The sequence below is a fragment of the Orcinus orca genome, chromosome 1, assembly GCF_937001465.1.
Source record: "Orcinus orca chromosome 1, mOrcOrc1.1, whole genome shotgun sequence".
Lineage (NCBI taxonomy): Eukaryota > Metazoa > Chordata > Mammalia > Artiodactyla > Delphinidae > Orcinus > Orcinus orca.
Genome location: NC_064559.1, coordinates 8,937,814 through 8,963,072, shown reverse-complemented (window position 1 = coordinate 8,963,072; position 25,259 = coordinate 8,937,814). Strand labels below are relative to the sequence as shown.

General features: G+C 37.1%; 1 protein-coding gene, 1 non-coding gene and 1 pseudogene across 15 annotated transcripts in view; 2 read left to right on the top strand and 1 right to left on the bottom strand.

Annotated features, from left to right (window-relative positions):
* The window catches only part of CDC42BPA (CDC42 binding protein kinase alpha), a 326,934-nt gene that overhangs the window by 220,813 nt on the left and 80,862 nt on the right, over positions 1-25,259 (bottom strand). The gene's annotated exons all lie outside the window — the stretch shown is intronic.
* TRNAK-UUU (transfer RNA lysine (anticodon UUU)) lies at positions 13,650-13,721 on the top strand. Its single transcript has one exon. It is a non-coding gene; the product is annotated as a tRNA-Lys (tRNA).
* On the top strand, positions 22,435-23,807 carry LOC117201818 (cathepsin B-like; annotated as a pseudogene).

The window sequence follows — 25,259 nt, the reverse complement described above, 5'->3', positions numbered from 1 at the left end:
AGAAACAGCAAATTCTATTTCTAGAATTCTAATTCTAGAAAGGTGGTGAAAGGGGCTGGGAGTTGAGGGAAATGGGGAGATGTTGGTCAAAGGGTACAAATTTCCAGTTATAAGATGAGAGATGAGTAAGTTCTGGGGGTCTAATGTACAGTATGGTGACTATAGTTAACAGTATTGTATTATATACTTGTAAGTTGCTAGAAAAGTAGATCTAAATGTTCTCACCACAAAAAAGGCGGGGTGGGGGGGAGTGCTGTGATAAGGAGCAAGGAAAAACTTGAAACATTTTTTCACTAGGATCTCTGAAAGTCTGAAAACGCAAGTTTCATTATTCTGCAGACTCAAATCATATGCTGCACAACTGGGAGCACAAACAGATGGAAGGACAGGGGCATAGAGCTAGACATGCCTACATTTAAGACAGGGAAGAGATAAGGACGGCTATCACTTAAGCCCTCTCTTATTCTGATTTAGAGAAGAATGGCTGAAAGACTCCAACACTTAGATTTGCCCTTCTCAGGTCATGTGGTATGAAAAGAACTCCTCCCAGCACTGTGTGATTCACGAATTTTCTATGCACATGAGTATATAAGTATCTGATGATAACCAGTATAGTAGTAACAGTATTCACCAGCATACATAGAGTGTGTTCTAAATGCCAGTTACTCTTCGAAGAGTTTTATGAAGGTCCACAATCCCTTACCTGCAATTCTAAAAGCCAAAGGGTTTTCAAAATTCATTTGGCGAATGAATCAGGCGAAGCATAGTTTTGGGGGAGTTCTGTTTTCTTTTTAATCTCAGTGTAAAGATAAACATGCTTCACTGCAGAAACACCAACGCATTTGCTTATGAGGTTCTGTTCAAAACCCCAATAGGACTGTTATATAAAATAGAGTATATGTATTAAATTATCTTTCTAAAATCCAAATACTATTGGAACCAAAACCACCTCTGGATTATAGAGCTGTGCAGTAGAAATAAGCTAGCACTTACTGAACACTCAAACCCTGAGCTAGCACTTAGCGTGGCTGTTCAGAGTAGTGGTGACAGCGTGGACTCTACAGCCAGACTCGGGCTATACACAAGTATGAAATATTTAAAACAGGGTCTGGCACTTAATAGGTGTTCAATAAGCAATAGCTATTATTATGTGTCAAGCATTGCACTAAGCACATTATAGCCCAATCTCTCAACTGTTGTTTACTCTATCACTAATACGTGGTAGACATTAAACATCCTAATTTCTTCCATTTCTGTAACAAGGAAATAAGAAGCTTTGATCTCTTCAACTTCCAACTTTATAAATTTATACCCATGACACATACATCAACATAGAAATATAGTTAGAAATATCCTCAAATGAACATATATATATATACAAATAAAAACTAAGCCACAATATTTACGTGTGGTTTCCAACAGTAAAATATTGTAAATAACTTAAATATTCTGAAAGGTGAAAGTTACTGAACATACCACAAATGATATAAAATTATTAATATTCTTGAAAATGTTGTTAAAGAATACTATTTAATAGGGAAAAGTTCACAATATATTGTTTAAAAGAAGTTTATTAAAATTTGTACACTAAAATTAATTTTTTTATATATAAAGTATATAGCTATACATTTCTATGCCATATTTATTCTGAGAAAGGCATCAAAACATTTTAAAAATCAGGTATTTCTAGGGGATATGATTTCTATTGCCCTTTCTACATTTTCTGGACAGAACATATAAAATTTGAAGCATGGGACGGGATAGTATGGAATACCATACCTCATCCTGATCATGAAATGACCACTAATTACTGAGGTATTTATAGTGTGGCTGATAATGGCCAAAACGAGACCCATACTACACATCTATGTGATAATCAGGAATGCCATGCTGCTGCAGGGTGAAAAACATTCTCAAAGCTATCTTACACCAGTTTCATGAGCTGCCTAAAAACTCTTCTGGAATGCAGTGGGATGTGGTGGAATAAAAATGTCAGTTCACACAGAACACAAACTTATGGTTACCAAAGGCAAAACGGGGTGAGGGAGGGATAAATTAGGAGTTTGGGATTAGCAGATACAAACTACTATATATAAAATAAACAACAAGGTCCTACTGTATAGCACAGGGAACTACATTCAATATCCTGTAATAAACCATAATGGAAAAGAATATGAAAAATATGTGTCTGTATCACTTTGCTGTACACGAGAAACCAACACAACATTGTAAATCAGCTATACTTCAATTTTTTTTAAAGGCAGTTCAGAAAATATTCTTAAATTATCGAATTGATGACATGATGAGACAAGAATATGAAGTTGATGAAGTGATAAAATAAAACTGATCTTGCTTTTCTCCTTTGACACTACAGATCATTTTCATGTTCATTTCAGTAAAGAAGAAGAAGGAGGAGGAGAAGGGGAGGGGGAGGGGGAGGAGGAGAAGGGGGAGGGGGAGGAGGAGGGGAGGGGGAGGGGGAGGAGGGGAGGAGGGGGAGGAGGAGGGGGAGGGGAGGGGGAGGGGAGGGGAGGGGAGGGGAGGGGGAGGGGGAAGGGAGGGGAGGGGAGGGGGAGGGGAGGGGAGGGGGAGGGGAGGGGAGGGGAGGGGGGGAGGGGAGGGGAGGGGGAGGGGAGGGGGAGGGGAGGGGGAGGGGAGGAGGGGAGGGGAGGGGGAGGAGGAGGGGAGGGGGAGGAGGGGGAGGGGAGGAGGGGGAGGGGAGGAGGGGGAGGGGAAGAGGGGGAGGAGGAGGAGAAGATTCTCCTAGAAATCTAACTTCAGGTTCTAGATTTTCAAGAGCCACAGCTAACTGACATATAAGAGGGTAGTACATTAAAATGTCCTTTCTTATATAATTTGATCAGAATGAACAGTACACTTAGTATGGACGGGAAGATTATAAATTTAATACAGAACAAAGACATGTTTTTAAAAACACCAAATATAGAGCTGTCTTTAAAGACAGCATATTAAAAGCACTACGATGTTAGAAAAACTGCAAATGCTACAGAAAAATCAGTAGGTGACAAATGTAAATGAATGAGTTCTTAAACACGATTTAAGAATCATCACTTATAGATACAACATATAACTTAGGAATGATCATACTATATTAAACAGAATTTCAATATCCAAGAAGCAGCTGGCATGCAGTTCTACAAATCTAGTCTACATTCAATATATCCAGAATTTGCCATACCTCCTCCTCTAGTCCACACCATTCCCATCTACCATTATGTCTTGCCTGGACTATCCTGCCTAGCCTCTCTACTTCTGCTCTCACAGCCCAAAATCTGTTCTCAAAACATCAGCCATAGTGATTCTGTTTAAACTAGCTCAGATCATGACACTCTGCTCCAAAATTTCAGTTTCTGATCTCTCTCCATGTAAAAAAGTCCTTGCTATAACTTATAAGTAGTGTGGTCCAACATATCGTGGTCTCCCAGATCTCATATTACTCTCTTCCTAGATCACTCTCTCCAAACATACTGATCACCTTGTTCAATCTCAACTTAGTGTTTTTGCACTTATTACTCCGTAGGTCTCAAATGGTCTTTCCCCCCTATAGCTACATGGTTTGCTCTCTCAATCCCTCCCTAAAATGTCATTCTGCCCTTTCACACTTTCTATCCCATTTCTTTGCTTCCTTTTCCCCTTAGCTCTTTTTACTTAACAAACTGTATATTCTATTTATGTATTTTGCTTACTGTTTGCCTCACTCACTAGAACATAAGCTCTATGTGGGTAGGTATTATTTTTTTCTCATTTGTTCACTAGTACGTGCCCAGTGCTTGGGAATCAATAGGTACGCAATAAATATTTACTGAATAAATCACGAGTGATTTGTAATCTATATGAGTGTATCTACATAGAAAGTTGAAAGGCATCAATACAATACGCTCAGCTTCAAGTACACTACTAAATTGATACTGAAACTCAAATAAAAATAAGGCATTATGATAAAAGAGATACAATTCTGTATCTGAAGGTTTAAGTGTGTACCAGATTATTCCAGCTCATGTTGCTCTCTTAACAATTATGTATGGCTTTTAAAGTCTCAACTTCACAGCTTAGCTTTTATTATCTTTCGTGTATTGTTACTGTTCACTATTTATTGCTCCATGTCTTTGTCTCCTTTTTATCTCTGCTGTATAATGTCTACCATCACTTATTATTAATAATAATAAACAAAAACAACTCATTTATCGAAAGCTTACTGTGACTGGCACTGGGCTGAGCACAATACATATACTGCCAAAATCAATCCCTACACCACTCTAAAGTAGGTTCTACAGTCCTCACGACCTGATTACGGAGCTACAGTTATTTACTGCTATGAGTACTGAATAGTTCTCCAGGTTTTTGAAGAGATCTTCCCATTCATCATGCCTATAGTCTTGATTCCTATTGTCATGTTAATGGTGATCATTGTTAATATGTATGGAAATCACTGTATTTGTTTTTTATAAACTGCTCTGTTAGTGATCAGTCTGTATTCAAAATATTTAATTAAAAAAATACTGAGTCTCTGTAACAAGCAAACTAAAAACACTACAAAGAGTTCACTAAACCGGCTAGAGGTATCCTCTCTACGGAGTTGCAATTTATATATATAGTAGTGATAGTCAAAATATTTAGAAATTGGTACAGCATGGGCATTGACCAATTAAAGCAGACACTGGCTATAAAAATATAGTATGCCCATGCCAGTGTGCCCCTATGGACTGAAGACTAGCCCATATACAGAGGCTTCAAAGGTGAATCATGCAATATAACTTCAAACGTCTTTCACTCTCCCTTGAATCCCAGGAGAGCCAGGGTACAGAGTTTTTAAGGAAGAATGAACGGCTAAAAATAATTCTCCTTTCAGACCCTAAGACTAGGTTATGCAGACACATTAGGGCCTAGTTATGGTAATTAGAGGAAGCAAGCTAATTAAAAGCTTTTGACACCTGAAGCAGGGGTAGCAGGCCAAAGCAGCAAGCTTTCACAACAAGCTCTGAAGCCCAGAAGCCTTGAAGCTGCCGGAGCAAGGCTGGAGCAGGCAGAAGCGGTGAGCCACCAGGAAACTGTGGACAGGCAACACCCAGGGCGTAAGTTAAAGGTTTTCCTGAAAGCAAAAAGGAAAACCCAGCGTTAAGTTAAGCAGTAACTGACAACAATTGAGTCGTAGAGAGTAGGTTCTTAACTCATAGAGCTGTTGATTTTCAATTATATCTTGCTCCTTTATTATTTCCCATAATTTACGCATTTCTTGTAGGAGGTACATAAATTATGCTTTCATTTTCGGAGTTTTTTTTTTTTTTTTTTTAAAGAAAAAGCATAATTGAGAGAAATGCTGTTTCTGTCAGATATCCATGCCAGAGATGAACCTATCCACTGGGTCTATATAATACCTAATGACAAATTCCTGATAGAAGACAAAATACTTTGGAGAAAAAAAAATTCTCTTTAGGGCTGTCTGCATTTTGAAATCTATTAGTTGATAACTACTACAGGGTATGTAAGGCCACCAGAGATATTTTAACCAGGAATGAATAACTAACAGTAAGAACTCATAAACCAGCCAATACTACTTTTCTGTACAAAATTCACTGTCTTAAAATAGAGTAAACTATCTACAATCTATTTGTTGCTTTTATTTTACATACTTTAATTGATATACATACAGAGCAAGGAGAGAGGGAGAGAGGAGGGAAGGAGGGAAGGGAGGGAGGGAGGAAAGAAAAAAAAAGGAAGGAAGGAAGGAAGGAAGAAAGAAAGAAAGAAAAAGAGAGAGAGAGGGAAAGAGAGAGAGCGAGAGAGAAAGGAAGGAAGAAAGGAAGAAAGGAGAAGAGAAAAGAAAAGGAAGGAAGGCACCTTCTCATACTAAATCTCAAATATTATCAGTCATGCATTAAACACTCTGAATTGACTCTGGATCACACTGGCCTATGACCAGGCAGGACTTAGTCTACTGACAGCCAGACTGCTGTCTGCAGCAGCCCACTCCCGACCCTGCACCCATTCTTCAATTCTTCCAAGCATTAGGACTATAGAGCAAATATCACTGTCCTTAACTATCTGCCTCACTTAATCCTACTGAGTAACTGTAAGCAATATTCCAGGGCCCTGTCCTTTTCTTCAGTCCCTTTTACGGAAAAAAATATATAAACAAATATACATATTATTTAAGTATTTAAATTATTGCTTTATTTTTTCCATAGTTCAATCTCAACTGAGCCCTAAATCTATCTGCAGCCTCACCATTAATCCTTTGTCCTTTACCAATCTTCTAAAATGACCTGTGCCACCCTGCTACCACCATCTGTCCTATCCCTGACCTATCCAAACCTTACCCTGCAATTAATGAGCTGGTAGCCTACTTCACAGAAAATAGATCCTTCACATTCCCTCATACCACCTTTAAATGTTTCTATATTTCTACTTCTCCTTCCTTCTTTTCCTTTTGAGCCCAAGAAAGAAGTGTCCCCACCACTTGCAAGGATAACAGTATCATCTGAGATCTTAACGCCAGGCTCTCCCCCTTCCTTTTCTTCTTTCCCTTGTTCCATTAAAGGTTTATTTCTGGACTTCAAGCCTTCTTTCTTATGGCTCCTGAACACCAATTGATAAACTTTTCCATGACCATCTCCCATCCAAAAACAAAACATAAAACAAAAACTTTATTGCCATCCTACCTTCCCCTTAAGAAAGTGGTATCACATCCCTTTTTCCACAAGGTATCATTTCTCCATAAAGCAAAGAGTACTATATGCTTGCTTTTTCCACTTGTTCATCATTCGTTTCTCAGCCTTCTTCAATCACCTATTTCAATCTAGTTGCTATTTCCCTCTACTGGACTGAAATTACTCTCTCAAAGATCAATTATGACCTTCCAAATTCCAAATAAAATATATTGTTCTCAATTCTCATCTGTTTCAACCTCTCTTCACTATTGGACATCACTGACAATCAATATACTACCCTACTTTTTCTTTTTTCTGTAACCTATTAAATGATTTTCCCCAAGGATCCCTACTCCACATTTTTTATATCTCCTCTCCTTCCTGACCTGTACTATCTATTCCATATGCCCTAATTAATATCTCTATGCTGATGACTCCTAAATCCTTATCTCCTAATAGGTAGACCCATACTTCTAGTTACCTATTAGTCATCTCTCTAGAATGTTCAGCAAATATTTAAAATTTAACAAGTCAAAAACCTGCACGTTAAACTCATTTACTCAGGTTGCATACCTCAATCATCCATGATTTCTACCTTTAACTTATCACTGACATCCAAAGTGACTTCTTTAACAATCTGTCTACCCCACCCATCCTTCTTGCCCACTGGCCTGCTTCAAGCCCTCATTATTTCATCTGAAAAATGATAATAGGTTCCTTTTTGACCACCTTACTATATGCTACCTGCTGAGAATACAAAGAAATAAAAGAGCCCTTGCTCTCAAAAATCTCACAGTCCAGTGTGGGAAACATAACTAAACAGATAATTATAGTACAACATGAAAGGAAAGGTAAAAACAAGGTCCTATAAAAAGCACAGAAGAGAGATTCCTAAGCCAAAAAGGCAGGAGAAAGGAGGGACGCATGTAATCTGTGAATATATATGTTAACATTTCTTGGAAGAGGTTACTGACATATGAGTCTTACACAGTGAGCCCCAGAAAAAGGGGACCAAGGGGGTTCTGACTGGAGAGAGGGAATATTTGGGGAAATGGGGGCAGCGTGAGCGAGGCACAGAAGCAAGTGCTATCTGTGCAGGGGTGAAGACAATCAGGGATAATAAGCAGTTTTCTTTCTTAGGAAAGGTTTTCTTCACAGCAGGGAATAGCTAGAAATGAAAGTGAAGGATCCAAATAATGGAAGAGTTTGTATGCCAGGCTAATCAACTAGAACCTTAAAATGTAGATAACAGGGAACCATTCTTCATATTTGGTTGTAGCTCCATCACTTTAATAGCTCTGTGGAGAATGGTTCTGAGGCAGGGAAAGAAATGAGAAGGTTACAGCAGTAGCTGAGGTGAAAGATATTGAGGACTTACCTAAGGAAGAGAAGAAGAAATTCAAGAAATACTTAGGATAAAAATAATCAATGATGAATTGAATGACGTGGAGGCTAGAGAGTGAGAAATCCAGGATCTCCCTCCCTCTGGTCTCTTCTCTACCAAATCCTTCCTCTACACTATCAGTATGATCTTTCTTATCATTCTCATTCTATCACTACTCTGCTTATTAACATTTGATAGAACTCCCATTCCTATGAAATAACGTTCCTTAGAATAGCATACCAAAAAAAATAATAAAAATAAATAAAAAAAGAAAACAAAAAAAACAAAACACACACACACACACAAAAAAAGAATAGCATACCAAATCATTCACTGCATCTGCCCAAGAAAACTTTCAATCCTCATCTTTCACCACCAACAACAAAAACCCTATATTCCAGGCACAAGATTACTAACTGCTCCCCGAATAAAAGAAACGCACTTAAAAGAATAAAATAACTATTTTGATTCTTTTAGAATATAATTATTATAGAAAATTTATAAAACTAAAGTGTAAAAAAAAAAGCCACAGATAACATTATTTCATAGAGAAAACGACTCTGAAATCATGTAAGTTTGTCCATATCCTTTCAACCAGCAAGGTCCTCTTCTAGAAGTTTCTTTTAGAAGTAATTATTTAGAAAAGCATCTGAAATACAGTGAAAGCATTTTGTACAAAAATGCTTTGGAGAGCATTATTTCTAATATAGAAAAAATAGAACAACCTAAATATTTCATTCATTTTTTATGTATTAAGCACCTACTATGTACTAGACACTGTTGTAGGTGCTGGGGAATTGCAGTGAACTGACAGGGGAAAAATTCCTAAATTCATGGAGCATACATTCCAGCTTAACATTATTGTTAAATAAATTACAGAGCTTCCACATAATGGACTTCTATGGAGCCATTAGAAATCAGGTTTAAAAGAAATGTTTCAACATATGGGGAAAAGACTTAAAATATTTGGTTAGAAAAGCTGGTTAGATATCAATGTTTATAAAACTATCCCAATTTTATTACCTATGAACAGAAATAAAATTGGAAAGAAATGCCCCCAAAATTACAGAAGTAGATCTCAATGCTGTGTACCTTTCCCTCTTGTAGATTAGACTGTGATCCTAATCAAGGGTATGGAACATGTTTGGATTATAGTATATAGTTAATAAGTATTTTTTTCATTAGTCAAAATAGAGAAGCATGAAAGAAAAAAAGAACTTCATTTTTCTGTTTTTAATCTCCAATAAGGAAAATTATTATATTTAAAAGTACTGTGCTAAGTACTGAGTATAATGAATAAAGAAACTCAGTCCTTGCCTTCACTAAGAGTTTATTGGTGAAGACAAACATTAAACACAGAAATAAGGCATTTAAAAGTTAAAAGTATAAGTGCTAGGAAGAAGTTGTACAAGGTTCTCACCTTCCCCATTAGAAAGATAAAAGTATCTTACATCTTCACTCCCATTTTTATAAACTCATTAATCTACTGATTTCATTTTCCCATTCAGTTCTTTCACTGATTGCATTCTGCCATCAATTCTTTCACTCATTTGCAAATATGTAATGATTTTAAAGAAGCAACAGTAATAACAAAATATATTTTGTTAGGCCGGGATGACCTCCACTTTCTCTGAAAACACAATATCCATTAATATTGGCCTTAAATATAACGCATGAGTCATTTCAAAGTATCTGCAGGAACTGTATCAATAAAAGGTGAGTGCCTGGGCAAATTCACTCTGCTCTACTTCCCATTTCTGTAAAACTTATCCTGCTGCTTTTTTATTCCTAGAGTTCAAATTTGGAGTGAATAAAAATAGTCTATCTTTAAAGCAAGAAAGGTTCTACCCTCTCTATTAGACTCAAGAGACAAGTGTTGAAAAACAAAGGTGAGTAATCCTCCTTCACTTCTGTGAAGTCCTAAGACTCAAGACTTGTCCTCTAGCAATCAGCCTAGAAGCCCATATCTTAATATGACTCTGTTCCACTAGCAAATGAGTTTCTAAGGCTGACTAGAAACAATTCAGCTAGCTGGATATACATAATTTTTGTCTATTTTGAGATCCAAAGTGAGGAACAAAGGTTTACATTTGAGGGAAGGTAGTGGGAAGTCTCCAGCTTGGCTCCAAGTTCATGTCTTAATCTTTTTTAACAGGGGATCCTGATAACACTAAACCGGATCTGGCTCCGACATACTGGTTAAAACCCACAGGCAAAGAGAACAGAGTAACTGGAACCTTATGTCCTTACATGGATGCAATGTCTTATAGCCCAGAAATAAAAAGTATCAAAAACATCCAGGATTCTAGAGTACAGGGACTACAGACATTCATGGAAGGTATGCAGACGCAGAACAGGGAAGATTGGGATTCTCAAGGGATGGAAACACTTAAGTAGTATAAAGAACCTGAGCTGTGCAGACCAGTCAAGAAATATTCAATTACTGAAGCACCAAGAGCCAGGTACACTGACTTTTGTTGATGTTTTCTTTTTGTTAGTATTTAAAGATGGTTTTGAGATGGTAAACGAGGGACACTCATTTACTTCTCTCTCACAATCTCATGAAATTACAGAAAATATATGTTGTTCAAAGGAATAAAATTACAACACTGGAAAATAAGAAGAATAACATCAACGAATCAGATATTTTAAAGAATTCCTGAAATCTAGGATGAATAAAATGGGATTAGATAGAGACAAGAATGGAGAAAGCATAGCCCAAATTACATTACAGAAGAAAATTAAGGCACAGATAAGAGCAATGACATAGGGAGTTAAAGCTCAAAATTAATAAACTCAAAGACTAAAGAGAGCTCATAAAGAAACTGTCAGTGTATATTCCAAATGTTTGAATTTTTGCCAGAAGATATAATTGTATACTTTGAAAGGAATAAAATAATAAATGAAAAGGAAACTATCAGAAACCACAAGGTACTTTGGTAAGGTAGCTGGTAACTGAAGTAATATTAAAAAACTAGTATACATAAAATAATAGCTTTCATATTTTCCAAGAAAAAAAATCAGAATATAATGGTAGTAAACTATCCCAACAAGAGCAACAGAAGAAAAAATACCTAGTAAATGAGCCAAAAGTTTAGGAAAACTGCCTATCTTTCTTCTCAAAAATTATAAATCATAATGTAATTCCAAAGACTGGGTATCAATTCTCCTTTAATTAATCCGTAAATTTAACATTATCCCAATGAAAATAACACTTTTTTTAAGTAGACAAGTTGAGTCTAAAATTCATACAGAAAAATAAACACTTCTATTTTTGGTGGTACGTAAGGTTAGATACTTTGAATGAGCTTTCTAAACATAGTAAATATGAAAAACTATTAAAATCACCTTTTAAACATATTTCAGAACTAGGATGAAAGAAACTGGTATAGCATCAAAACTAAGTGCATCGAAGAATACTAAATAACAAGCAAGCATAGCTGGCTTTCACCATGAAGGTTTCTGCCAAACTCTGGAGACTGAATTTTCATGTTGGTAACTGTAAAGCAGGTAGAAACAGGAAATAAAGACCAGACAGCACACAACATAGATAATCTAACAGGAAGCCATACATGTAAAAAATATCTCCTAAGACTAATAAATGGATTTAAAATGGTCACAGGATACAAGGTCCATATACAAAAAAATCTACTGCATCTTGATATACTAATAAATGGTAAATGTTCCATGCGTTCGTCAGCTGTTAAACATGGTGTACTATGTCAATTAAGTTGTCTGTTAATTGTTGTTCACATCTTTTATTCCTTACTGATTTTTGTCTACTTCTATCAGCTATGAAAACAGTGTGTTAAAATTTCCTACTATGAAATTGATATGTCTATCCTTTTAGTTCTGTCCATTTTTGCTCTATATACATAAAAACTGTCAATTAGACAATACAAAGTTATAATGGATGTAATATAATAAAAATAAATATTTTGCCTTTGTCCCTAGATCCTGGCACACAGCTCCTAAAACCCTTTGAATTTGTGGAGTTATAATATTCTTTCGTGTGTTAAGGAGATGAGTGGTGGCGGTAGATAGTTCAGTGTCGGGGGATGGTTGCCTGAAAGACTACTCCATTATTAGAATCTTGTGACTTTCAGCCCCACCCCCAACATGCAGAGAAGGGGAGAGGGGCTAGAGATTGAGTTGTTAATGGCCAACAATTTCATCAATAATGCCTATGTAATGAAATCTCCATACAAACCCCTAATTGAAGGGCTTCTGGGAGCTTCCAGGTTGCGGAACACATCAAGGTGCTGGAACAGTGGCACACTCAGAAAGGGCATGGAAGCTCCATACCTCTCCTTCCATGCCTTACCCTATGCATCTCTTCCATTTGGCTGTTCCTGAGTCGTATCTGTTACAATAAACCAGTAATATCAAGTACACTTCTGGGAGAAGTTAAAGATGGCAGCATAGGAAGACCCTGAACTCACCTCCTCCCATTAACACAACAAATGTGCAGCTACATAAGGAGACGTTTTCCTCTGAAAAGGACCTGAGAACTAGATGAACAACACCTTGGCAACAAAAGATAAAAGAGACACATGGAGAGGGGTAGGAGAGGCAGAGACATGGTTTTACTTGGGACACCAGCCCAGGAGCAGTTACCCACAGTTAGCAGGGATTCCAAAAATATAGAACTCTTCCTCAAGGAGTGAAGGTATTGAGCACTACATGAGGTATCCCAACCCTTGGGTCTGGCACAGGAAAGGTGAACCCCCAAAACATCTGATTTAGCAAATAAATGGGAATTAAATCCAGGAGAACCACAGAACCAAAGGGAAGGGAGTAGCCACTATTCAAGGGGTCACATACAGACCCACTCACCCTGAGATCCAGTGCAAAAGGAATGGTTTGGAAAGCACCTACACCATTAGCAAGGGAGACCCACTTACTAATCTTAAAGTAGCTGCCAGAGAGACATGAGCCAGCTGGAACATTCTCTGGGGACAGAAGCATTGGCAAGCTTTGCAATAACATTCTAACTTGCTTATGACAGAGCTGATGAATGACATTTTTGGTGTCCTCCCTCTAGCCTGTTAGCACCAGGAGGGATGCTCTACCTACGCCATGCCACAACCTGGTCAGGTGAGCACCCTAAACCCCCACTTACCACACACACCAGCCACACTACAATGGGGCTGGACGAGCACCCTGCACCCAGCCCACCCTATGCAGCAGCTGAGCCAGGCAAGTGCAACACACCCTGCCCTCCCTGCAGAGCAGCCACAGCTCTGCCACAGCCATCAGGTGCATGCACCCCACACGAGTGCCATCCCTTGAGTGCCTAGCACTGAGAGCCAGGGGAAATGGCACTTCTGGGCCTCATGGGTCATCTCCTACACAAGACCGCTCTTTCGAAATTGGAAGAGTAGCTGTTTCGCCCAATATGTGAAGACAAACATAGGCAAATGAGGCAAAAAAATATGTTGCAAACTAAAGAACAAAACATATCTCCAGAGAAAGGCCTTAATGAAACAGAGATAAGCAACTTACATGACAGTTAGAAGTAATGCTGTAAAGATGGCTCACTGAACTCAGGAGAAGAAAGAACACAATGAGGACATCAACAAAGAGACAGAGGGAATTCCCTGGCAGTCCAGTGGTTAGGACTTGGTACTTTTACTGCCAAGGCCCGGGTTCAATCCCTGGTCAGGGAACTAAAATCCCACAAACCATGCAGCCAAAAAAAAACCCAAAACCAAACCAAAACAAACCAAAAACAAAGAGATAGAAAATACAAGAAAGTACCAAACAGAAGTTATAACTGAATGGAAAAAATACTTGAGGGGTTCAAAATCAGACTGGATGAAGTAGAAGAATGAATCAGTGAGCTGAGACAAAGCAATGGAAATCACCCAGACAGAGCAGCAAAATGAAAAAAGAATTTAAAAAATTGAAGATACCTTAAGGGACCTCTGGAACAACATCAAGGTGAATAACATTTGCATTATAGAGGTCCCAGAGGAGAAGAGAGAAAGAAAGGGCCAGAACAATTATTTTAAGAAATAATGGCCGGGGCTTCCCTGGTGGTGCAGTGGTTAAGAATCCGCCTGCCAATGCAGGGGACACGGGTTCGATCCCTGGTCCGGGAAGATCCCACATGCCGTGGAGCAACTAAGCCCGTGAGCCACAACTACTGAGCCTGCATGCCACAACTACTGACGCCCACGTGCCTAGAGCCCATGCTCTGCAACAAGAGAAGCCCGCGCACCGCAACAAAGAGTAGCTCCCACTCGACACAACTAGAGAAAGTCCGCACACAGCAACGAGGACCCAACACAGCCAAAAAATAAATAAATACAATAAATATATTTTTTTAAAAAATAAAAGAAATAATGGCTGAAAACTTCTCTATCTGGGGAAGGAAGCAGACATACAAGTTGAGGAAACCCAGAGAGTTCCAAATAAGATGAACCCAAAGAGAACCACGTGACACACATTATAATTAAAATGATAAAATTTAAGGGTAAAGAGAGAATTTTAAAAGTATAAAGAAATAAACAACCTATTACATACAAGGGAAACCCCATGAAGCTATAAGCAGATTTTTCAGCAGAAATTTTACAGGCCACAGGGAGTAACACAACTTATTCAAGTGCTAAAAGGAAAAAAAAAAATTCCTATCAAGAATTCTCTAGCCATCAAGGTTATCATTCAGAACTCAGCAAGAGTGGAGTTCATCACCACTACATCAGCCATACAAGAAATGCTAAAGTGACCTCTGTAAGCTGAAAATAAAAGACACTAATTAATAATAAGAAAACATACAAAAGGGAAAAGGTAAATATATAGTAAAGGTAGTGGATAAATCACTTACAAAGCAAGTATGAAGGTTAAAAGACAAAATAGTAAAATTAAAAATACAATACTTAGTTAAGGAAAGCATAATGTTAAAACATGGAAAAGGTGTTATCAAAAATATAAAAGATGACAGAGGAGTAAAACTTTAAAACTTTCGAAAAAGTTACTATCAACTTAAAACAGATTACTGTATACTTAAGATGCTGTATGTGAACCTCACAGTAACCACACACACACACACACACACACACACAAACACACAAACTTATAGTAAACATACAAAAGAAGAAGAGAAAGGAATCTAAATAGAACATGAAAAAAGGCCAGCAAACAAGAGAGAAAGAGAAGAAGAAAGAACAGAGAGGAGCTACAAAAACAGCCAGAAAACCACTAACAAAATGGCAGTAAGTAAATACCAATCAATAATTAATTTAAATGCAAATGGACTAAATTCACAAATCAAAAATCACACACAGTGGCTGAATGGATAAAAAGACCCATCTACATGCTGCCTACAAGAGACTCAATTCAAAAGTAAGAATACACACAGACTGTATGTGAAGGGATAGAAAAATATATTCCATGCAAATGGAAATGGAAAGAGGTGGTGTAGCTATATTCATATCAGACAAAATAGACTTTAAAACAAAGACTTATAAAAGACAAGGGCACTACATAATGATAAAGGGTTCAATCCACCAAGAAGACATAACATTTATAGATATATATGTACCCAACATAGGAGCATGAAAAATATATAAAGCAAATACTAACGGACCTAATGGGGGAAAAGTGAAAGCAATACAGTAATAGTAGGGGACTTTAACACCCCACTTACAGCAATGGACATACCATCTAGACAGAAAATTCAGTGAGGAAACACTGGTCTTAAATGACACATTATATCAGATGGAGTTAATAGATATATAGAGAATACACCATCCAAAAGCAGCAGAATACACATTCTCCTCAGGTGTACATGTAACATTCTCTCTCACATGCACAGATCACATGTTAAGCCACAAAACAAGTATCAATAAATTCAAAAAAAACTGAAATCATATCCAGTATCTTTTCTGACCACAATGGTATGAAACTAGACATCAATTACAAGAAGAAAACTGAAAAAAAAAACCCATAAAAACATGGAGATTAAACAAAATGCTACTGAACAGCCAATGGGTCATTGAAGAAATCAAAGGAGAAATCAAAAAATACCTAGGACAAATGAAAACACAAATAAAATGTACCAAAATCTATGGGATGAAGCAAAAGCAGTCATAAGAGGGAAGTTCATAGCAATACAGGCCTGTCTCAAGACATAAAAAAAATCTCAAATAATCTAATTTTACACCTAAAGGAACTGGGGGGAAAAAAAACCAGAACAAAGCCCAAAGTTAGTAAAAGGAAGGAAATACTAAATATAAGAAAATGAATAAATAAAACTGAGATTAAAAATCCAATAGAAGGGCTTCCCTGGTGGCGCAGTGGTTGAGAGTCTGCCTGCCAATGCAGGGGACACGGGTTCGTGCCCCGGTCCGGGAAGATCCCACATGCCGCGGAGCGGCTGGGCCCGTGAGCCATGGCCGCTGAGCCTGCGCGTCCGGAGCCTGTGCTCAGCAACGGGAGTGGCCACAACAGTGAGAGGCCCGAGTACAGAAAAAAAAAAAAAAAAAAAAAAAAAATCCAATAGAAGAGCTCAATGAAACCAAGAGCTGGTTCTTTGAGAAGATTAAAAAAAAAAAAAAATCAATAAGCCTCTAGCTAGACTAACCAAGGAAAAAAGAGGGCTCAAAAACATAAAATCAGAAATGAAAGAGGTAAGTTAAAACTGATACCACAGAAATACAAAGGATCATAAGAGAACATTAGGAACACATATACACCAACAAACTGGACAACCTAGAAGAAAGAGATAAATTTCCAGAAATATACAATATATACAATCTACCAAGACTGAAAATTTTAAAAAAAGAAAATCTGACTAGACCGATCACTAGTAACAAAATTGAATCAGTAATCAAAAAAACTCCCAATAAACAAATATATAGAACTAAATCAACTGACTGGTGAATTATTCCAAATATTCAAAGAACAGTTAATGCCTATTTTTCTAAAACTCTTCCAAAAAACTGAAGAGGAGGGAATGCTTCCAAACGCTTTTAATGAAGCCAGTATTACCCTGATACAGAACCAGACAAGGACAGGAAGGAAGGAAGGAAGGAAGAAAGGAAGGGATGGAAGGAGGGAGGGAGGTTCAGAGGGAGTGAGGAAGGGAGGGAGAGAGAGAGAAAGAAAGAGAGGGAGGGAGGGAGGAAGAAAAAAAAATTACAGGCCAATATCCATGATTAACACAGATGTAAAATTCTCAATAGAATATTAGCAAACTGAATTCAACAATACATTAAAAGGATCATACACCATGAACAAGTGGGATTTATCCCGGGAATGCAAGGATGGTTCAACATCTGCAAATCAAACAATGTGACACGCCACATTAACAAAATAAAGGATAAAAATCATATAATCATCTCAATAAATGCAGAAAAAGCATTTGATATTATTCAACATCCATTTATGATAAAAATTCTCAACAAGTATGCACAGAGGAATGTACCTCAACATAATAAAGGCAACATATGACAAATCCACATCATACAATTCAACGGTGAAAAGCTGAAAGCTTTTCCTCTAACAGGAACAAGACAAGGATGCCCACTCTCACCATTTCTATTCAACACAGCATTGGAAATCCTAGCCACAGCAATCAGACAAGAAAAAGAAATAAAAGGACTCAAAATTGGAAAGAAGTGAAACTGGCACTATTTGCAGAAGTGCAAATATATATATAGAAAACTGTATATATAGAAAACACTAAAGACTCCCATCAAAAAACTAATAAATGAATTAAGCTAAGTCGCAGGATACAAAATCAATACACAGAAATCCATGGCATTTCTATACACTAATAGAGAACTATCAGAAAGAAAAATTAAGAAAACAATCCCATTTACCACTGCATCAAAAGAATACCTAGGAATAAATTTAACCAAGGAGGTGAAAGACCTGTACACTAAAAACTATAAGACACTGATGAAAGAAACTGAAGAAGATACTAATAAATAAAAAGCTATTCAGTGCTCATGGACTGTAAGAATTAGTATTGTTAAAATATCCATACTACCCAAAGCAATCTACAGATTCAATGCAATCCCTATCAAAATTCCAATGGCATATTTCACAGAACTGGAACAAATAATTCTAAGATTTGTATGGAACAACAAAAGATCTAGAACACCCAAAACAATCTTGGAAAAAACAAAGCTGACATATACCCTGAGAAAACCATAATTCATTAAGTCAGGTACCACAATGCTCATTGCAGCTCTATTTACAATAGCCAGGACACGGAAGCAACCTAAGTGTCCATCGACAGATGAATGGATAAAGAAGATGTGAAACGTATATACAATGGAATATTACTTAGCCATAAAAAGAAATGAAATTGAGTTATTTGTAGTGAGGTGGATGGACCTAGAGACTGTCATACGGAGTAAGTCAGAAAGAGAAAAACAAATACCGTATGTTAACACATATATATGGAATCTAAAGAAAAAAAATGGTTCTGAAGAAACTAGGGGCAGGACAGGAATAAGGATGCAGACGTAGAGAATGGACTTGAGGACATGAGGAGGGGGAAGGGTAAGCTGCGACAAAGTGAGAGAGTAGCACTGACATATATACACTACCAAATGTAAAACAGATAGCTAGTGGGAAGCAGCCACATAACACAGGGAGATCAGCTCGGTTCTTTGTGACCACCTAGAGGGGTGGGATAGGGAGGGTGGGAGGGAGGGAGATGCAAGAGGGAAGAGATATGGGAACATATGTATATGTATAACTGATTCACTTTGTTATAAAGCAGAAACTAACACACCATTGTAAAGCAATTATACCCCAATAAACATGTTAAAAAAATCTCATTATAAGGACATATCACAATTGTTTATCCATTCATCACTTGATGGGCATTTGGACTGTTTCCTTTGCTAATATGACTAAGGCTACTATGAAAGTTCATGTACAAGGTTTTGTATTTACATGTGTTTTCAATTCTTTGGGGCATGTATCTAGGAATAGAATTGCTGAACTGAATGGTTGTTTGTCAAAGCAGTTGTACCATTTTACATTCCCACCAGCAATGCACAAGAGTTCCAATCTTTCTACATTCTTGCAAACACTTATTACTGTCTTTTAATTATATTCACCTTAGTGGGTGAGAAGTGGTATCTCATTGTCGTTTTGACTTGTATTTCCCTAAAGACTAATGATGTTGAGCACCTTTTCATGTGCTTATTGGTTATTTATATATCTTATTTGGAGAAATTTCTATTGAAATCAGTTGTCAATTTTTTAGTTAGGTTATTTGTGTTTTTATTGTTGAGTTATATTCTTTATATATTTCGGGACAATAGACCCTTATCAGATATACAACTTGCAAATATTTTCTCCCATTCTGTGAAATGTCTCTTCAATTTCTTGACAGTGTTATTTGGAAGCACAAAAGTTTTTAATTTTGATGAAACCTAATTTATCTTTTATCGTTGGTGCTTGTGATTTGGTGATTGTGATATATTTAAGAAACTACTGCCCAAACCAAGGTCAAAAAAGTTTACATCTATGTTTCCTTCTACGAGTATTAGTTTTAGCTCTTACATTTAAGTCTATGATCTGTTTTGAGTTAATTTTTTATATGGTGTGAGGTAGAATCCAACTTCATTCTTTTCCCTTCATTTTTAAAAAATATTCTCTGGGTATAGAATCATAGATGACAAGTTTCCTTCTCTCAGCAGTTTTAAGATGCCATTTTCTATTATCTTCAACTTCCATTTCTGTTAAAAGGTGAATTGTCTTCTCGTTGCTTATTGGAAGTTACATGTCCCTTTCCTCTACTATTAAAATTGTATCTTTATCTATGGTTTTCAGAAGTTTTACAATTATGTGGCTGGATGTATTATGTGCCTAGATGTTTTTTATCCTGTCATGCAGTCAACAGAATTCTTGAATCTATGTATGGATTTATGTTTTTAGTTAGCTCTGAAAAATTCTCTGCCATCATTCTCTTCAAATGTTGTTTTTGTCCCATTTTCTCTCTTTTATCTCCTTCTGGAAATATAAATACATACATGTTAATTTTTTTTACTATGTCTAATATGAATCCTAACTTATTTTTAAACTTTCCTTCCATTTCTTTTCCTCTCCATGCTTCAACCTAGATATTTCCTACTGACCTATTTTCCAGTTCACCAATCTTCTCTTCAGTTTGCTGTGAAACCTATCAAGTTTTAATTTAAATCACTGTATGTTTCATTTCTACTACACTGATTACCTTAATCCAATCTGGGGTTGATTTGATTAGAATTGAGTTGAGTTTTGTGAGGGCTGGCCTATTTCCATTTGTCCTTACACCAAATGGTGTAGACTTTCAGGAGTTCCAATTAACTACCTGAGATATTTAACAGAGCCCTCCTTTTTACCGAGAACTGAACCCCAATTTTAGTTTCCCTTACCTGTGAGATTTCTGAAAGTTCTCTTTAACTTCTTTGCCTCTAGACAACTGCCTCCAAGAGAAAGGTAAAGCTGAATGTTGGGGGTTCACCTCTCAAAACACCTATTTCTGTGACTCTTAGCCCCTTGAGTCCTTAATGATTTCATAGCTCTTATGCCTTCAAATAGATGAATTTATATTTTAATCAAGGTTTTCTAGTTGTTTTCAGCAGAAGATTTGGTATGATATAAACAAGTGCGTTAGAATCAGAAGTTTTATGCAAATTGTTTAGTATGTCAAATTTCTCAAAATATTCCACTGAATTTTTATTGGCATTCCACAAAACTTATAGATTAATTTTAGATTAATTTAGGGAGAACTGACATCTTCAGAAATTTTTTTTTCCATATTTGAACATGGTATATCTGTTTTTCAGGTCTTCTTATCATACATTTTAATAAGAGTTTTAGAATTTTCTCCATGTAGATCTTGTGCATTACTTGTCAGATTAAATTCTAGAAACTTGATTTCCTTTTATTATTGTGAATGGTATCTTATATCATCTCTTCTAGCTAATTATTTTGAGTACAAAGGAATTCTGATTTTCAGAAAACAATCTTTTATTTAAGAAATACTAAATTATCTTATTAATACATATAGTTTGTCTATTTCCCCTACAGATTTTTATATAGGTGATCTCTAAACATTTACGGATTTATCTCTTCTCTTCCAATCCCATTAACTCATTTCTATTTATTTTCTTAATGCACTGGCCAGGAACTCCAGTAACATAAAAAACACTTAACCATCTTTACCTTATTCCTGATCTTAAATGGAATGCATGTAAAGTTTTTCCATTAATGTTTGCTTTAGGTTTCTGGGCACATATCCTTCATCAAATTAAAGACATTCTCTTTTAATATTTCTTAACAGATGTATATTAAATTTATGCTTTTTCTGAAATTGAACAAATCATGTACCCAACTATTTTTAAATATATTAACTTTTTTAAAGAACTAATTTTGGGTTTTGATAATATCTACTCTCTAAGAGATTTCTGGCCTTATTATTTCCTTCCTTTTTGTTTACTCTATAGCTCTTTTTCCAACTTCTGAATTAATATTTGTCTCATTAGTTACTGTATTAGTTTGCTAGGGCTGCTGTACTGAAGTATCACCGACTGGGTGGCTCAAACAACAGAAATTTATTTGTTCTCACAGTTTTGTAGACTATAAGTCCAAGATCAAGGTATCAGCAGGGTTGGTTCCTGCTGAGAGTCGTGAAGGAAGGTTCTGTTCCAGGCCTCTCTCTCTGGCTGGAGATGGACAACTTCTCCCCTATGTCTTTACATCACCTTCCCTCTGTCCATGCCTATGTCCAAATTTCCCTTCTTATAAAGACACCAATTATATTAGATTAGGGCCCACCCTACTGACCTCATTTTAATTTAACTCCGTAAAGACACTACTTCCAAATTACTGTCACAGTTTGAAGTACTGGAGGATAGGACTTCAGTATATCCTTTTTTTTTGAGGGCGTGGGGAAGGAGACACAGTTCAGTCCATACCAATTACCAAAGTTTCTTACTTCCTGGTAAATATATGTTATAAATCTCACTTTAAGTATCTCACAAACTTTGAAGTGCAGCATTTCCATTAATATCTAATTATTTTATAATTCCTCTTATGATCTATGCTTGTAAGTGTGCAAACATTTGGGTCATTTTTAGCTATCTGACTGATATTTATTGTATTTTATTCAAGTCAGAGATTATGGTCTGCATAATGATGATTTTTTGGAAGTTACTGAAGCATCCTTTGTGGCCTAGAACATGTAAATTTTAAGAAGGATCTGTATGTGCTAGAAAAAAATGTGTAATTCTCTGCTGGATGGAGAATTCTATATATATCTATTAGGTTCAGCATGACAATCATGTCATTAAAATATTTTATATCTTGTCCAAGTGGCAACATGGTGGACTCGGGTTCCAGACACCAGATACTGAGATTAGACATGGCAACTGCAGGCTTAGGGTCTCCACAACTTCAGTAAATCCAGGATCCAGATGCCAAAGTGTGGTGGGCCCTAGCCATCATTTTCTGCCTGATGGTGCTGCCTAGTATCCCAAGCAGACCCTATTTTGCACCCCTGCAGATGAACTGTTCAGCCTCCATAATGGTGATATGAACTGAATGGGCTTTTTAAGCATTTCCTGGATAGATCCAAGCTGCCTCAGAGAGTACAGTTTGCTAAGAAAATGGATATGCCAAAAACATTTTGCGACCGAGGAATAGTGGCTAAACTGTCTAAACATTAAAAAAGACATTGCCAACAGTCTTGTGCTTCTTCCTGGGCATTTGGGGCCATAAAAACCATTTCTGATCAGATCTGTATTGACACCAGGAGGAATGCCCCCACAGAGATGCCTGCTGAAAACGTGCTCATCTACTGCGAAGTATGGGGATGGCTGCATGGGGGCTTTCCCTCTGGAGCCTGGAATTTCTGGACCAAGAAAGGTCTCTGGTGGTCTCTATGATGCCCATGTAGGCTGTAGGTCCTATTCTATCCCACAATGTGAGCACCATTTCAATGGCTCTCAGCTACCAGGAGATGGAGGTGAAGAGACACTCCCAAGTACAGCAAGACCTGTGAGCCTGGCTATACTCCTTCCTACAAAGATAACGAGCACTACAGCTGCAGTTTCTACTATGTCCCTTAAGATCACAGCTGATATTTACAAGAATGGCCCAGTAGAGGGAACCTTCCCTGTGTCTGCCAACTTCCTGCATGTCACAAGTAAAATGAAGGGAGGCCACACCATCTGCATCCTGGACTGGAGAGTACAGAATGCCACCCCCTAATGGCTGGCTGTCAACTCTAGAAAACTGAGCAGAGTGACAATTTCTTCTTCAAATTCTCTAAGGAAAGGACTACGGTGGAATCAAATCAGAGATAGTGGACAGATTCTCATGTACTGATCAATACCAGAAAAAAAGTTAAGCCTACTGCGGCCTATCCAGCCTGCCCTGCACAAAGTGTTTTTGTTTTTGCTTTTAATATGGCAGGTTGGGTTAAGGTGGACATGAGGGTGGAAATTCCTTTTATTTTCTCAGTTCAGATAGGACTGAAGAGTTTAGACGGTGGCTATGACAAGACTAGACTAGGCCAAACCTGTGTATACGATTTGAATTGATCCTTTCTGGGTTAGAAAGAGCTCTCTTACACAGAAAATAACTCCAAACCCTGGCTACATCTCAGCCTCATCAGTGGACTGATCCTTACTGCTGACAAGGCAGAGCGCCCTTTAAACTTCCTAATAAGGACTTTCACAGAGGCTAGTTCTACAAAGTGTCTGCTGCTCCAAAGCCTGCTACAACCAACCTCCAAACCTTCCCCAACCAATATCTCCAAGGAGCAAAACTGAGTGAGAACGTGAAGGGTTTAAATGAAAAACTGAATTCCTAACAAGGATTTAAATTCCCACATATATTCACTACCTCTTCCCAAGTAGTTATTTTTGAGGTTTGGAGTAAGTTAAGAGGAGAAATGGTAGACAGCCCTTTAAATGAAGAAAGCCACTTTTTCCTTTGGTCCCTAAATCTGTTGAATTTCCAGTGTTGCATACCCTCTCTGTTCTTTTCTGTAGCATGATTTTTTTTTTTTTTTTTACCAGAAGTTTTATTTGCAATGAACCTGGGCTGATCATAGTATGAACAATTCTAACACTGGCAAGAACTGTTGTGCTAGGTGCAGAGTATAAATCCCAACAGAAATAGCTTAAAACAAAACTAGGTGGTCCCCACTAGGTACAGATTTAACTGACCTCTAATTCCCTTGGTGAAACTAGTTTGGGAGAAACCAGTTTTTATCAATTTTTAAAATCACTGCTCTACCAAATGTTTTAACACAGAATGGAATAATTATGCCATTAAAAAGTTCCACCTTCAAAAATAAACACTTCTAAGTCTCGATTTTTTTCATCTGCTTAACTTGCCAATTTCGGAGGAGAGTTAAAAGCTCTATCTTCAACTGTTGAAAGTTCTTGTATTCCCCTATGCAAATTCTATCAGCTGTTACTTTATATATTTTAAAGCTAATTTGTTAGATGAACATGTATTCCACGATTACTATAGCTTCTTTCGTTAATTTACAACACTTGTAATTGATTAGAACACAGATAAAGAAAATAAAACAAAGGTAGAGTTAAAGACAATTATAAACTGAACAAAATAGAACTGAAACTGAGATGAAGAAATAGAACATTGGAGCAACGCTGAAACCCCCCATGTGCCCCACCTGACCACAACTTCCACCTTCCCGCTAGAGATAACCCTTACCCTGACTTTTGTGATAAAATCAAATCATACGCATTTTTTCCTTATGTTGCCTCCTTCACTCAACATACAGTTAGATTTTAGAAACAAAATTATTCTAGCCTCATAAAATGAGTTGGGCAGTGGTCCCTCTTTCTGTTATCTGAGAAAGTTTAAATTTAGAATTGCTTCTTCCTTAAATGATTCACAGAACATGCAAATTAGTACATCCCAACCTGGAAGAATTTTTTCGTGATTTTTAAAATAGATGATACACTTACATGTTTCAGAAGTCAAAACATAATAAAAAGGTTTCCACTTAGAAGTGTCACTCACACTCTGCATGTACCCCATTCCCTCTTGTCCCTTTAAAATGTCACTTTATGAAAATACAAGTAAGAATCATAATATTTCTACCTCTTTTTAACAAAAGATAGCGTACTATATATCAGGTTGGCCAAAAAGTTCACTGGGGATGTTAGAGAAAAACCCCAACAAACTTTCTGACCAACCCAATATATTCCCCTGCATCT